Source organism: Peromyscus leucopus, chromosome 14 (genome assembly GCF_004664715.2).
Source record: "Peromyscus leucopus breed LL Stock chromosome 14, UCI_PerLeu_2.1, whole genome shotgun sequence".
In the NCBI taxonomy this organism is placed as follows: Eukaryota; Metazoa; Chordata; class Mammalia; order Rodentia; family Cricetidae; genus Peromyscus; species Peromyscus leucopus.
The window spans coordinates 78,279,118-78,294,490 of record NC_051075.1 but is presented as its reverse complement, the minus strand read 5'-3'; the positions used below and the strand labels follow the sequence as shown (position 1 = coordinate 78,294,490).

At 39.5% G+C, this 15,373-nt stretch overlaps 1 protein-coding gene and 1 pseudogene across 9 annotated transcripts in view; both read right to left on the bottom strand.

The window, feature by feature from the left end:
* Traf3 (TNF receptor associated factor 3) overlaps positions 1-15,373 on the bottom strand; it is a 120,506-nt gene that overhangs the window by 52,132 nt on the left and 53,001 nt on the right. Inside the window, exon 1 of one of the 9 annotated variants that reach the window (XM_028883775.2) lies at positions 12,749-12,777. The exons of the other annotated variants lie outside the window; for them this stretch is intronic. The gene's annotated coding sequence lies outside the window, so the exon portion shown is untranslated. Of the gene's footprint in view, positions 1-12,748; positions 12,778-15,373 lie in introns of those variants that run through there. 9 annotated transcript variants of the gene reach the window in all.
* On the bottom strand, positions 14,043-14,637 carry LOC114703074 (annotated as a pseudogene).

The following is a 15,373-nucleotide window of genomic DNA, read 5'->3' as shown; positions in this document are numbered from 1 at the left end:
AACCCAACAACCACCGAAGTCATAAACCCACCCTGCACCAACTGGGAACAGCCATTGGAGCCCCAGGGACTGGACAGGGGCCTCTTTTCCTGTCCCCTCACCAAGAACACCATCCCATCTGACACCAACAATTACCGAAACCATAAACCCAACCTCCCTGATTGGGAACAGCTCCTCCCTGAGACAGAACCCACTAATACCCATTGGACTAAGCTGTTCCTGGAGAAACAGAGCCCAACAGCATCCATTTGACCAGGACTCCCAGAGGACCAAGATTATCAATTTGAACAAGAGAGGCACCCTCAGATACAGACACTGCCTGCACTGAGCGGAGGAAGAGATGAGTAGATGCCAGTGCAAAAATACAGGCAATAACATAAAGACCTATATGACACCACCAGAACCTAGCAATTCTACACCTGCAAGAGCTGAACATACCAAGACAGAAGAAACAGAAGAAATCAACCCTAAAAATGACTTTAAGAAGATGATAGAGGCCCTTAAGAGAAAATAAAAAATTCCCTTAAAGAAATGGAAGAAAAAAACAAACAAAAATTTGGAAGGAATCAAAGGAAGCCAAGAAAAAAGAAATTAAACAGATGAAGGAAACAGTTCAAGATTTGAAAATTGAAATTGACAAAATAAAGACACAAACTGAGAGAATGCTGGAAATAAAAAATCTGACTAAACAAACAGGAACTACAGATGCAAGCATAACCAACAGAATGCAAGAGATGGAACAGAGAATCTCTGACATTGAAGACACAATAGAGAAAATAAATTCAGCCAAAGAAAACACTAAAGCCAAAAAAAAAGTCATAACACAAAACATCCAGGAAATTTGGGATACCATGAAAACAACAAACCTAAGAATGACAGGGATAGAAGAAGAAGAAGAATACCAACCAAAGGCACAGAAAATATATTCAATAAAATCACAGAAGAAAACTTTCCCAATCTAAAGAAAAAAATACCTATGAAGATACAAGAAGCTTACATAACAGCAAATAGGCTGGATTAAAAAAAAAGTCCCCTTGCCACATAATAATTAAAACACTAAACATACATAACAAAGTAAAATTATTAAGAGCCGCAAAGGAAAAAGGCCAAGTAACATGTAAAGGCAGACCCATCAGAAAAACAGCAGACTTTTCAATAGAGACTATGAAAGCTAGAAGATCGGGGACAAATCTTATACAGACACTAAGAGACCACGGATGCCAACCCAGACTATTATACCCAGCAAAATTCTCAATCACCATAGAAGGAGTAAACAAAATATTCCACGATAAAACCAGATTTAAACAATACCTATCCACATATCCAGCTCCACAGAAAGCACTAGAAGGAAAAAGCCAACCTAAGGAAATTAAACACATCCATGAAAACTCAGGCAATAGATAATTCCACACCAACAGGAATTAACAATCACTGGTCATTAATATCCATCAATATTAATGGTCTCCACTTACCTATAAAAAGACACAGGCTAACAGAATGGATAAGAAAACAGGATCGATCCTTCTACTGCATACAAGAAACACACCTTAACTCCAAAGACAGACACTACCTCAGAGTAAAGGGCTGGGAAAAGACTTTCCAATCAAATGGACTTAAGAAGCAAGCTGGTGTAGCTATCCTAATATCTAATAAGACTTCAAATCAATCGAAAGAGATCAGAAAGAACATTACATATTTATCACAGGAAAAATCCACCAAGTTGAAGTCTCAATTCTGAACATTTATGCCCCAAATACAAAGGCACCCAAATTTGTAAAAGAAACATTACTAAAGCTTAAATCGAACATCAAACCCCACACACTAGTAGTGGGAGATTTCAACACACCACTCTCACCAATGGACAGATCTGCCAGACTTAACAGAGAAATAAAGGACCTACAGATGTTATGACTCAAATGGACTTAATAGATATCTACAGAACATTCTAGCCTAACACAAAAGAATATACCTTCTTCTCAGCACCCCATGGAACCTTCTCAAAAATTGACCACATGTTTGGTCACAAAGCAAATCTCAACAGATACAAAAACATTGGAATAATCTCCTGTATCTTATTGAACCACCATGCCTTAAAGTTAGATTTCAAAAACAACAAAAATTATAGGAAGTCTACAATCTCCTGGAAACTGAATAATGCCCACATGAAGCACCAATGGGTCAAGGAAGAAATCAAGAAAGTAAAGATTTCCTAGAATTCAATGAAAATGAAAGTACAACATACCTAAACTTATGGGACACTATGAAAGCAGTGCTAAGAGGAAAATTCACAGCACTAACTGCACACATAAAGAAGTTGGAGAAATCTCACATTAGTGACTTAACAGCACACCCAGAAAAGCTCTAGAACAAAAAGAAACAAACTCACCCAGGAGAAATAGACACCAGGAAATAATCAAATTAAGGGCTAAAATCAATGAAATAGAAACAAAGAGAACAATACAAAGAATCATGAAACAAAGAGTTGGTTCTTTGAAAAAAAAAAAAAAAAAAAGAATCAACAAGATAGACAAACCCCTATCCAAATTAACCAAAAGGCAGAGAGAGAGAGTATCCAAATTAACAAAATCAGAAATGAAGAGGGAGACATAACAACAGACAACAAGGAAATCCAAAAAATCATCAGGTCATACTTCAAAAACCTGTACTCCACAAAATAGAAAAATCTGAAAGAAATGGGACAATTTTCTGGATAGATACCACATACCAAAGTTAAGTCAAGACCAGATAAACTATTTAAATAGACCAATAACCCCTACGGAAAAGGAAACAGTCATTAAAAGTCTCCAATAACAACAAAAAAAACCCCAGGACCAGATGGTTTCAGTGTAGAATTCTACCAAATTTTCAAAGAAGAGCTAATTCCAATACTCTTCAAATTGTTCCACACAATAGCAACAGAAGGAACATTACCAAACTCTTTTTATGAGGCTACAGTTACCCTGATACCCAAACCACACAAAGATGCAACAAAGAAAGAGAATTAGACCAATCTCCCTCATGAACATTGATGCAAAAATACTCAACAAAATATTGGCAAACCGAATCCAAGAATACATCAAAAAAATTATCCACCATGACCAAGTAGGCTTCATCTCAGGCATGCAAGGATGATTCAACATACGAAAATCTGTCAATGTAATACACCATATAAATAAACTGAAAGAAAAAAACACATAATCATCTCATTAGATGCTAAAAAAGCCTTTGACAAAATCCAACACCCCTTCATGACAAAGGTCTTAGAGAGATCAGGAATACAAGGAACATACCTAAACATAATAAAGGCAATATACAGCAAGCCAACAGCCACCATCAAATTAAATGGAGAGAAACTCAAAGTGATTCCACTAAAATCAGGAACAAGACAAGGCTATCCATTCTCCCCATATTTATTCAATATAGTACTTGAAGTTCTAGCTAGAGCAATAAGACAACAAAAGGAGATCAAAGGGATACAAATTGGCAAGGAAGAAGTCAAACTTTCACTACTTGCAGATGATATGATAGTATACATAAGTGGCCCCCCAAAAATTCTACCAGGGAACTCCTACAGCTGATAAACTCCTTCAGTAAAGTGGCAGGATACAAGATCAACTCAAAAAAGTCAGTAGCTCTCCTATACACAAATGATAAAAGGGCTGAGAAAGAAATGAGAGAAACATCACCCTTTACAATAGTCACAAATAATATAAAATACCTTGGGGTAACACTAAACAAGTGAAGGACCTGTATGATAAGAACTTTAAGTCTCTAAAGAAAGAAACTGAAGAAGATATCAGAAAATGGAAAGATCTCCCATGTTCATGGATAGGCAGGATTAACATAATAAAAACGGCAATCTTACCAAAAGCAATCTACAGATTCAATGCAATCCCCATCAACATCCCAACACAATGCTTCACAGACTTGGAAAGAACAATACTCAACTTCATATGGAAAAACAAAAGACACAGGATAGCTAAAAGAATCCTGCACAATAAAGCAACATCTGGAGGCATCACCATCCCTGACCTCAAGCTCTACTATAGAGCTATAATAATAAAAACAGCTTGGTACTGGCAAAATAAACTGACATACGGACCAATGGAATCGAATTGAAGACCCTGACATTAATCCACACACATATGAACACCTGATTTTTGACAAAGAAGCCAAAACTATACAATGGAAAAAAGAAAATATCTTCAACAATCTTCAACAAATGGTGCTGGCATAACTGGATGTCAACATGTAAAAGATTGCAAGTAGATCCATATCTGTCACCATGCACAAAACTCAAGTCCAAGTGGATCAATGACCTCCACATAAATCCAGTTACACTGAACTTGATAGAGGAGAAAGTAGGAAGTACTCTTCAACATATTGGCACAGGAGATCACTTCCTAACTATAACACCAGTAGCACAGACACTGAGAGCAACAATTAATAAATGGGACCTCTTGAAACTGAGAAGCTTTTGTAGGGCAAAAGACACGGTCAATAAGACAAAAAGACAGCCTACAGAATGGGGAAAGATCTTCACCAACCCATCTAACAGAGGACTGATCTCCAAAGTATATAAAGAACTCAAGAAACTAGACATCAAAATACTAAACAATCCAATTAAAAAATGGGCTACATAGCTAAACAGAGAATTCTCAAAAGAAGAATCTCAAATGGCTGAAAGACATTTAAGGAAATGTTCAACATCATTAGTCATCAGAGAAAAGTAAATCAAAATGACTCTGAGATACATGGCTATGATCAAAAACACTAATGACAGTCTATGTTGAAGAGGATGTGGCGTAAGGGGAACACTCCTCTACTGTTGGTGGGAGTGCAAACTTGTACAACCACTGTGGAAATCAGTATGGCAGTTTCTCAGAAAACTGGGAATCAATCTTCCACAAGAATCAGCCATACCACTCTTGGGCATATACCCAAGGAATGCTCAATCATACCACAAAGATACACGCTCAACTATGTTCACAACAGCATTATTTGTAATAGCTAGAACCTGGAAACCACCTAGATGCCCATCAACTGAAACATGGATTAAGAAAATGTGGTACATATACACAATGGAGTACTACTCAGCAGAGAAAAACAATGACATCATGAAATTTGCAGGAAAATGGATGGAACTAGAAAGTATCATACTGAGTGAGGTAACTCAGACTCAGCATGACAAGCATGGTATGTACTCACTCATAAGTGGATACTAGATGTAAAACAAAAAACAATCAGACTGCAACCCACAACTCCAGGGAGGCTATATAGCAGGGGGGATCCTAGGACGACTGTGGCTTATAATAAGTTTTGGTTTTGCCTAACCACTGGGCAAGCTTTAGTGAAACAATTCACTATTAAGGTAAGAATTTGTACTGTATCAAGCTGATGAAAGAAAATGCTGGCCATACTTTCAGGAAAGGAGGCTAAAATCTTTTTAGATTATGGATTAGCCTATAGAAAAAAATGTCTGCCATAAATCAAAAAGTGAAGGGGAAGATGAATAGAAATCTCACTTACACAACTTAAGTAAAACATAGCTCTCTGAACAGATGAAGATAGGTTTCTTCTGTAGCCCAAAGTCTAGTCAATATTTATATGTATAATTCAGCTGTCATTTAGCTTAAAAGGGCTTATTGGGAAATGTTATCATTTTTACTATTTTCTACAGAGAAAATACTTTCCTGTTTAAAAGAAAAAAATAAAAGAAAATGTAAGCATAAGCAAAATGTATACTGCTTTCAGGCCTGGCCTAACCACATGTAGATTCTCTCTGCTCTCTTCCCCAAGTGAGACAATCCTGCAGAGCATGCCAAGGTTCTAAAAGATGATAATATGGAGGTAGAAAAAAAACCCGAAGTGGGCTGATGAAAAGGCTCATAGTAAATAAAGGCACTTGCCATACAAATCTGATGACCTGAGTTGTGATCCCTGGAGCCTACATCAGGGTGGAAGGAAACAAATTCAAAGCTGTCCTCTGACCACCACATGCTTACATGCTTTCTGTGGTGTACTTATCCACCTCTCCCTCCCTCCCTCCCTCCCTCCCTCCCTCCCTCCCTCCCTCCGTCTCTCTCTCTCTCTCTCTCTCTCTCTCTCTCTCTCTCTCTCTCTCACACACACACACACACACACACACACACAAACGCAAATGATAAAATTAAAAAAAAAACAACAAAAAACCTTGAATCCCCAAATTACCATGTGCAAGGCAATCTGCCCACTAGGACAGACCTCTACATGACAGAAAATGAATACATTAATAAACTGCTGATATGTGTGACACCCTCACCCACAGTACTATGTCTGTCACGGTGTGCATTTTATCTGATTTTATACAATTGTGCATCTGGTTGGTATCTGTGTTCTTCATTTTGATTTCAACATTTCTTAATCCTTATGCCCTAGAAGGGTCCCTAGAGAGCAGCACTGTCTTAAATTTCTTAGAATTACAATTTAATATTTTTATATTTTTCAACATTTTAAAAGATTTGTATTTTATATATGAATGCTTTATCTGCATATACACCTGCACATCAGAAGAGGGCATCAGATCCCATTATAAATGGTTGAGAGCCACCATGTGGTTGCTGGGAATTAAACTCGGTACCTTTGGAAGAGCAGCCACTGTTCTTAACGGCTAAACCATCTCACCAGCCCTAATATTTTTATCTTTAACTGGAACACTTGATCCATTTACACTAGAAGTGATTATTCATATTTGGGTTTCAATCTGCTTTTTTTTTTTTTTTTTAAAAAGATTCATTTATTTATTTTGTATACAACATGTATGATTACAGGTCAGAAGAGGGCACCAGATCTCATTACAGGTGGTTGTGAGCTACCATGTGGTTGCTGGAAATTGAACTCAGGACCTCTGGAAGAGCAGTCAGTGCTCTTAACCTCTGAGCCACCTCTCCAGCCCTCAATCTGCTCTTTTACAAGATTGTTTCCATTGCCTTCTTTTGGATTAGTTACCACTCCCGCCCCTGCTTCTTAGTCATCAAGCTAAATAGTCTCTTTTTTCTTTATTATTTAGAAATTATAGCATAAAGGGTGACTTATCAAGGCCCAACACTTGCAAAGTCTTACCACTCCTTTGGATGACAAAAACCATAAGCCATTAACTCCACTCACATTTCAACTGTTCCATGTGTACACATGCGTATGTGTTCACAACCTGCAAACCATTATGCTTTATGTGACAGTCATTTATCTCTGTTAGATACTGGACTTCTGTATGGTTGAGCAGTGTCTTGTGTAGCCCATACTGACCTCCACCTCAACTATGCAGCTGAGAATAACCCTGAACTCCTGATCCTCCTGTCTGCAGTCTGGCATCTTTCATATGCTCTGAACATCTTCAACCATTACTTTTCCAAGATACTCCTGTATCTTGGAAAGCCACCTCCCTCCCTCCTTTCCTTCCCCTTCTGTCTTCACTTTCATCTGGGGCATCATTTTATGTCTTCTGCCTTCTGTGCTTTCTATTTCCCATTTCTGCATCACTGTGGCATTTCTCTTTGCTTATTACTGTAGATGTAACCAATTGTCTTATTAAAATAAGAAACACAGAGCCAATGTAAAAGAGAAAGTCGAGAGGTCAGAGCTCGGAGCTAAAAATCTTACCTCCTGCAGTGCGCCTAGCTTCCCTGAGAGAGAGCTATTTCCTATTTGTCTGTCTTTAAATAGTCTTTCTGTTCTGCCTTCTCATTGGTTGTAAAGCCAGACACATGACTGCCTCGTCACTGCCTGTAAGTACCGCCCTCCAGGTCTTACAGGCGTATGTCTCCAATACTGGCTGTATCCCTGAACACACAGAAATCTACCTAGCTGTTCTAACCACCACGCTCTTGCTATGGCTCTAATAGCTCTGACCCCAGGGCAACTTTATTTATTAACATACAATTAAAATCACATTTCAGTACAAATAAAATATCACCATATATTACTCCAGTTGGCACAATGGATTTTCCAATGTTAAACCTACCTTTCATTCCCAAGATAAACTACTTTTGGCTATTATGGAGCAACCTCTTTATCTGTTGCTATATAGATTTGATTTGCCATATATATGGGGGATTTTTCTTTGATTTATAGATCTGTCATGGAAATTTGTCATTATGTCTTGTCTGGTCTTGCAATTAGGATAGTGCCAGCTTTGGAAAATTGATTAGAAAATATTTTCTATTTTTTGAAAAAAAGCTTTTTTTCTCTTATTTTTAGATTTACTTTATGCTTATGCATGCTTTGCCTGCATTCATATACAGGCACTAAGTGCACACTTGGTGCCTGTAGGGATGTGAAGAGGGCATTAGATCCCCTAGAACTGGAGGTACCGATGGTCCTGAGTCACCGTGAGAATGCTAGGAACTGAACCCAGGTCCTCTGCAAGAGCAACAAGTTCTCTTAGCCACTGAACCATCTCTCCAGCCCCAATGTTTTTTTTTTTTTTTCTTTTCTTTTTTTTTTTTTTTTTGGTGGTGGTGTGGGGGTAGGTTTCAAGACAGTGTTTTCCTGTTTAGTCCTTGCTGTCCTGGAACTCACTTTGTAGACCAGGCTAGCCTTGAACTCAGAGATCTTCCTGCCTCTGCCTCCCAAGTGCTGGGATTAAAGGGTGTTTCACCATCACCCGGCTAGCCCCAATATTCTTGGTTTTTCTTTTTTTTTTTTTTAAAGATTTATTTATTTATTATGTATACAGTATTCTGTCTGCATATATACCTGCAGGCCAGAAGAGGGTGCCAGATTTCATTACAGATGGTTGTGAGCCACCATGTGGTTACTGGGATTGAACTCAGGACCTTTGAAAGAACAGTCAGTGCTCTTAACTGCTGAGCCATCTCTCCAGCCCCCCAATATTCTTTCTCTTAAACGTTTAGTATAATTTGCCAGTAAAATATTGTATACATAGTCTTCTTTCAGGCATTTTAAATAAAACTAAGTTCTTTTTCAAAATTTTTTTCTTTTTCAAAAATTTTAAAGTTTTTTAAAATTACATTTATTTATTTTGTGTATGTGTGTAAAGTCAGAGGACAGCTTGCAGAGTTAGTCCCAGAGACTGAACTCCAGTCCTCAGGCTTGAGGTCCTTGGCCTTCACCTGCTCTGCTCTTACTAGCACTAAACATAGCTCTTTAATAAATAAATAAATAGATTGTATATCTTTCCTTGAGTAAGACTCAACAATTGTGTTCATTTGTCAAACTGCTGGCATAAAGACATTTATATTATCATGCTTCAGCCTGTAATCTGTGGTATTGTCTCATTGTGTATTTCTGATGTTGGCAATTGTTTTTTTCCCTGAAGAAATATTTCCCTGATCTAATTAATATACATCCTCAATTTTGTACAGTACAGAACCTTATATAGTTCAATAGCTAGGCACAGTGGCACATGCCTCTAATCCTACCATTCAGAAAGCTGAGACTGGAAGATCACAGACTCCCTGCCAGTCTAAGATACATAGAGACTGTCACAAAAAACAAAAACAAACAAAACCTTATGAACTCCATACTTGCATTTTCTTCCTTTCATTTTTTTTTTTTAAAGATTTATTTATTTATTATGTATACAGCATGTATGTCTGCAGGCCAGAAGAGGGCACCAGATCTCATTACAGATGGTTGTGAGCCACTATGTGGTTGCTGGGAATTGAACTCAGGGCCTCTGGAAGAGTAGTCAGTGCTCTTAACCTCTGAGCCATCTCTCCAGCCCTTCTTCCTTTCATTTCTTGCTGTTACTATTTACTTCACCTCTACAAGTATTACAGCTTCCAAAATACATTATTTATTTTTCACGTTAAATAGTCAACTTTTCAAAAGCCATTTAAAGTAAATAAAATGAGCCCTGTATGGACCATTTCAAGTTCCTACCTTTTTTTTTTTTTTTCTCCAAAAGCTTCCACATTGTCTTTTTCTTCTATCTGAACGCCCCTTGGTATTTCCTGAAGTGTAATTTTGCTGGCAATCAGCTGTTACTTTTCTTTCCTTTTTCTTTTTTTCTTTTTTTTTTTTTTAAGTTTAAATTTTTTTCCCCTGAGACAGGGTTTCTCTGTGTAGTTTTGGTGCCTTTCCTGAAACTCACTCTGAAGCCCAGGCTGGCCTCGAACTCAGAGATCCGTCTGCCTCTGCTTCCTGAGTGCTGGGATTAAAGGTGTGGGCCACCACTGCCCGGCTCTTGTTGAGTTTTAATGTAGTGGTTGGAAATAAACTCAGAGCCCTGTCTACACTAAGCATTCTCTCACCCATTGTGCCCCAGCCTCATGGGGCCTTACCATACCTTTTCAAGTTCCTGGGTTTTGTTCTTGGAATACAGATAAATGACCTAGACTTGGCTAGAGAAAATCTGAAGCAACTTTAGGGCTCCAGCCTCCTACAGGTTATATCCTTCTGAGCTAGCTACCCATCATCCTAGGTAAAAAGTTGCTCTGTATATCACTAACAGTAAAAAGGCAATCCTTTAAGGATCTAACTGACACCACCATAGCAGGAGAACATATTCCCAGCCTTCTGTGACAGTCTGCTCTTTCTGATGGCTTTTTCTGGCTTTGAGGTATGTCCACTGTGTATGTGACAATCCAAGCAAGATTTTGGGTCGCTGTGCAGATCCCTGCAGTTCTAAGCAAGTCTCTTCCTCAGATTTGCTCAGCTTTGTCACGTTGATGAGGCTGCTGGACTCTGGATTTTCTCCCCGTTACCTGAAGTGTGGAGACTCTGCCTCTGAATCAGGTAAAAAGCTACCTGAAGGCCAAATCCAACCTGCTGCTGCTTTTATAATGAAGTTTTGTTAGAACAAATCTATACTTGTTTGATTACATTCTTGCTTTCACAAAGGAAACACAAGTGATAGCAGAGTGGTCATGACAGAAACAAGAGTTCCAACCAGCCCAGCACGGGTGCTTGTGCCCTCTGTAAGGAAAGCATGCAGTGCCTGCTCCAGGAACGAGCTGGGCACTGTGCGCTTGCCCACCTGGTTCCCTGTCTCAGGGGACACAGTTCTAATCTACCCTGTATAAACCTCTGAAAATTGTTGTTTTACATATTCTGCCTGACTTCTAATTTATTAAGATGGTCTGTTCTGGATTAGGGTGAAGTAGAAGACTTGCTTCAGGCACAAATTTTAGGAGAATGCAGAAAAAGCACAATGATAGAGAACATCAAAACTATTGGGGAGGACACTAAGGAACAACACACACAAATTTTATATACAGCATCAGTCACAGTGCTGTGTGAGGAAAAACAATCAATACCAATATCATCTTTACCTAAACTTTTTATTTTTCACCACAGATTTCATTTGACTTTTAAAAGTATTACATTAAAATATCATTAATCTCAATTACCAACATTTTTGGTGCCCTCTTAAATTCTATACTATTTGCCTCCCCTAATCTGGCAGAGGTCTAGTCCCTGTTATTCCATCATAGTGCAAACAGAAGTCTCCAGGAATAAGTCTTCCTTCCATTCAGTAGAATTAAGACCAATGCTGACCAAGTTGAGAAAGAGCTACATCCTGATCCACAGGCAGAGAGAGAGACTGGGTCTAGATGTGGGCTTTTGAAACCTCAGAGCCAATGACATACTCCTCCAGTAAGAACACACCTCCTAATCCTTATAATCCTTTCAAATAGTGCCACTCCCTGGTGACTAAGCATGTAAATACTATGAGCCTGTGGGGACCGTTCTCATTCAACCCACCACAGGTAATAATTTATAATGGAATATGAGGAACAGCAAACAGCATCTGCAGCACTGATACCAAGTGAAGATCTTAGTGCATGTCAGTCCAATTATAAGTGGACTGACAAACTTCTTGACTTGGTTTTACAGAAAAACTATACATCTGAAATCAGCCATCTCATTTCCCAAATATTCCCAACTCCTAATTCTGCTGAATAAACAAGGAACTTTCACCCAATTCCCACATATTTTCTACATCATTTATTTCTTTTCTAATGCATAGTGTAAAAGAAGTCTTCAAATATTCTGTCAACATTCCTTATACAAATGAAATAGTTACATTAATGAATTTTGTTGAAAAAATTATGGGGGAAAAACTCTGAAGATAGGCTAGACAGTTACTAACCAAGTCCAGGAAAGACCCGGTGCAGAGGGTATACCTGGAAGACAGCTGGCACAAAAGGTGCTGTGGCACGGCCAATCCCACCTTGCCATGCAAGCTGGCAAGCCAGCCAGACACCAGCAGGAACCTAGCACCCACTATTTTTGAATGCCAACATTTTTTCCTCTGGCCTAGCACTTCGAGGAAAACAAACTTAAGAGGACTGCCTATAAATAAGAATGCCAAAAGCTCTGGGCAGGTTTTACTAGTTTTTCAAAAAATTACCTCATTCTCTCCATCTCTCTATTTAAATGCAAACACAAGGGAAGAGTAACAAGGAATGGCCTGCTCGGGACAAAAATGGTCATTTATTCAAGGAGGAGGAAGAAAATGGAAGTAATCAACAGTTTGAAAAACTAGTAAAGTTGATTATGAAAAAAAAAAAAAAACTTCTGAGGAAATCTTACAAAGGAAAGGGTTAACACAGACTTTAGACCACCCTAATTTATCTGATGTCGATGCTGGGGGCACTATGAAGGAGAAGAAGATAAGGACAGAGGCCCTGCATTCACCAACTGTCAGGCTAAGAAGGTGGTCAACCCGACCCCAGGTATAAGACAGGAAAACTACTAAAGGGAGATGTGAAAATTGAATTAGGTATGGCCTTCACAGACTCACGTGTTTGAATGCTTGGTCCATAGGGGGTGGCACTATTTGCAGGTGTGGCTTTGGTGGAGTAGGTGGCCTTGTTGGAGGAAGTGGGTCACTGTGGGGGGTGGGCTTTGAGGTCTCCTTTGCTCAAGCTTTGCTCAGTGTGACACTCAGCCCACTTCCAGTTGCCTGCAGATCAAGATGTAGACATCTCAGCTCCTTCTCCAGCACCATGTCTGCCTGCAAGATGCCATGTCCTACCAGGATGATAATGGGCTAAACTTCTGAACCTGTAAGCCACACTAATTAAATGTTTTCCTTTATAAGATTAGTGGTGGTCATGGCATCTCTTCACAGCAAGAGAAACCCTAAGACAAGAGATACACAATATATAGAGCAATGGCTCCTATGCACAGGGCTTTAGAAAAGATCTCCCCAAGAGGACATGTATGCATAAGCTAAAGGATAGACAGAAATTAATCATTTTCTCTAATCCTCAGATTTAGAAATAATAGACACAGGTAAACAGAGTAAAAAGCGGCTCAGTACTGAACATCTCACTTCCTGAAGCATGTGTTTTATATCAGTATGGATGTGTGTGTACAAGTACACAGGGCTTCATAAGTGATTAGGTAAACTGGGGAGGCTGTCCTCTTGAGCCTGAAGAGGACACTTGAAAGGATACTTCTTGGGGCTGGGGAGATGGCACAAAGGACACGAGTGCTTACTGTGCCCGCATGAGAGTCTCAGTTTGAATCCCCAGTGTCCACATAAAAAACTGGGCATGGCCACACATGCCTGTAACCCACCCCTACCATTGGCAAATTCCAGAGCTTGCTGGCCAGTCAGCCTGGCCAACATACAGAGTTTTAGGTTCAGTGAGAGACCCTGTCTCCAGAGAATAAAGCTGAGGGTGGTGGAAGAAGACACATGACATCCTCCTCTGGCCTCCACATGGGCATGCCTGGGTAAATGCATCTGCATACACCTCCCCATTTTTCCTCACACCTCTTTCCATAAAAGAAAAAAAGGGGGGCATCTCTCATCTTTTCCAAACGCAAAAGAAAACTTTGTGTTAAATGACTGCCAGGTATTAAATGGCACTTTAAAATTATTCTTATTGATGGGCAGTGGTGGTGCACACCTTTAATCCCAAAACTCAGGAGGCAAAGGCAGGTGGATCTCTGTGAGTTCGAGGCCTCCCTGGTCTACAGAGCTAGTTCTAGGACAGCCAGGGTTACACAAAGATACCCTGTCTCGAAAAACAAACAAACAAAAAAAAAAAAAAAACAAACTTTTTTAAAGGTGAAATATAGTTGGTTTTCTTGATTTTGTTTCAAATTTTTTACTCTTTTTTTGTATGCTGTTTTATTGTATGCTGCAGCCAGTGTATATAAAGTAGTTAAACCTTGTGAGACAGAAACCCATGAAAATTCAGAAGTAGATGTTAAAGATTGCTAAGATTGCATATTATGGCTCATGTATTATAGGGAGACTTTCTGTGTAGACTTCAAAATTTAGTTCTCTTGAACAGTCACTGGTTTGTGAAAAGTGCTTTGAGAAACCTCTGAAACATTTGACTACAAAAGGGAGCAGACTTTCTGGGGGCTGAAGGGACTTGTAGAAGACGACACTAGTCAACAGAAGATCATTTTGAACATTCTGTAGACAGAACTGTTTTGAGTATGCAGCTAGCTGCCTGGGAAAATTTCACATGGTTGAACCTGGCCTCTAGCCAGAGCTGCTGAACCACCTTCTCCATGGTGGTGATTCTGGAGGAACCCGACATGGTGCTCAGGACAATGTGTAACTCGTTTGTCCTAGTGAGAGGCAGGAGGTAGCAGGTGTCTGTCTGTTTTTTGAGACTGGCTGTCCTGGAACTCTATGTAGACCAGGTTAGCCTCAAACTCACAAAGATCCTCCTGCCCCCTGGGATTTAAGGCATTCTTAAACAAATAATACATTAAAAACCCGTTCTAAGTTAATACTACCAACAGAACTTTACATGAGCAAATGTGAAAGCAGGAAACAATTGGTTTTACAAGTTTAGAGGTGGCAGCTCTAGTGGTCGGTCACACTGACCATGATGACAATAGTAACAGCACTTTCTTCAGAAAGGGGGAAGCAAGTTGAGGAACCACAGGTTCTGAGTCAAGGCCCTAAGGCAAGCACATCACTGGTATTCTGGGCAGCAGGACTAGGTCTGAGAGAAAGGGCATCCCCAGATGGGCAGCACATAGCCTAGGGCCAGACAGGCTGGGCAAGAGGTGTCACCAAGACTATCACCTTGGCTTGAGTGTCTTCCACAGTTGGGAGCGTCAGAGGCAACTTTTCATGGTGTGGCAAACTGGATCTCACGTTTAACACTTTCTTTCAAAATATTTGAACTCAGCCTGCTAAGTGTAGGGACATGGTTTTAATTCTATGATAGATGTTACACAGAAATGTTACAGCCTGTCTTAGTAAGGCTTTTATTGCTATGAAGCAACACCATGACTCTTATAAAGAAAACATTTAGGGCTGGAGAGATGGCTCAGAGGTTAGGAGCACTGACTGCTCTTCCAGAGGTCCCGAGTTCAATTCCCAGCAACCACATGGTGGCTCACAACCATCCGTAATCAGATCTGGCGCCCTCTTCTGTATACATAATAA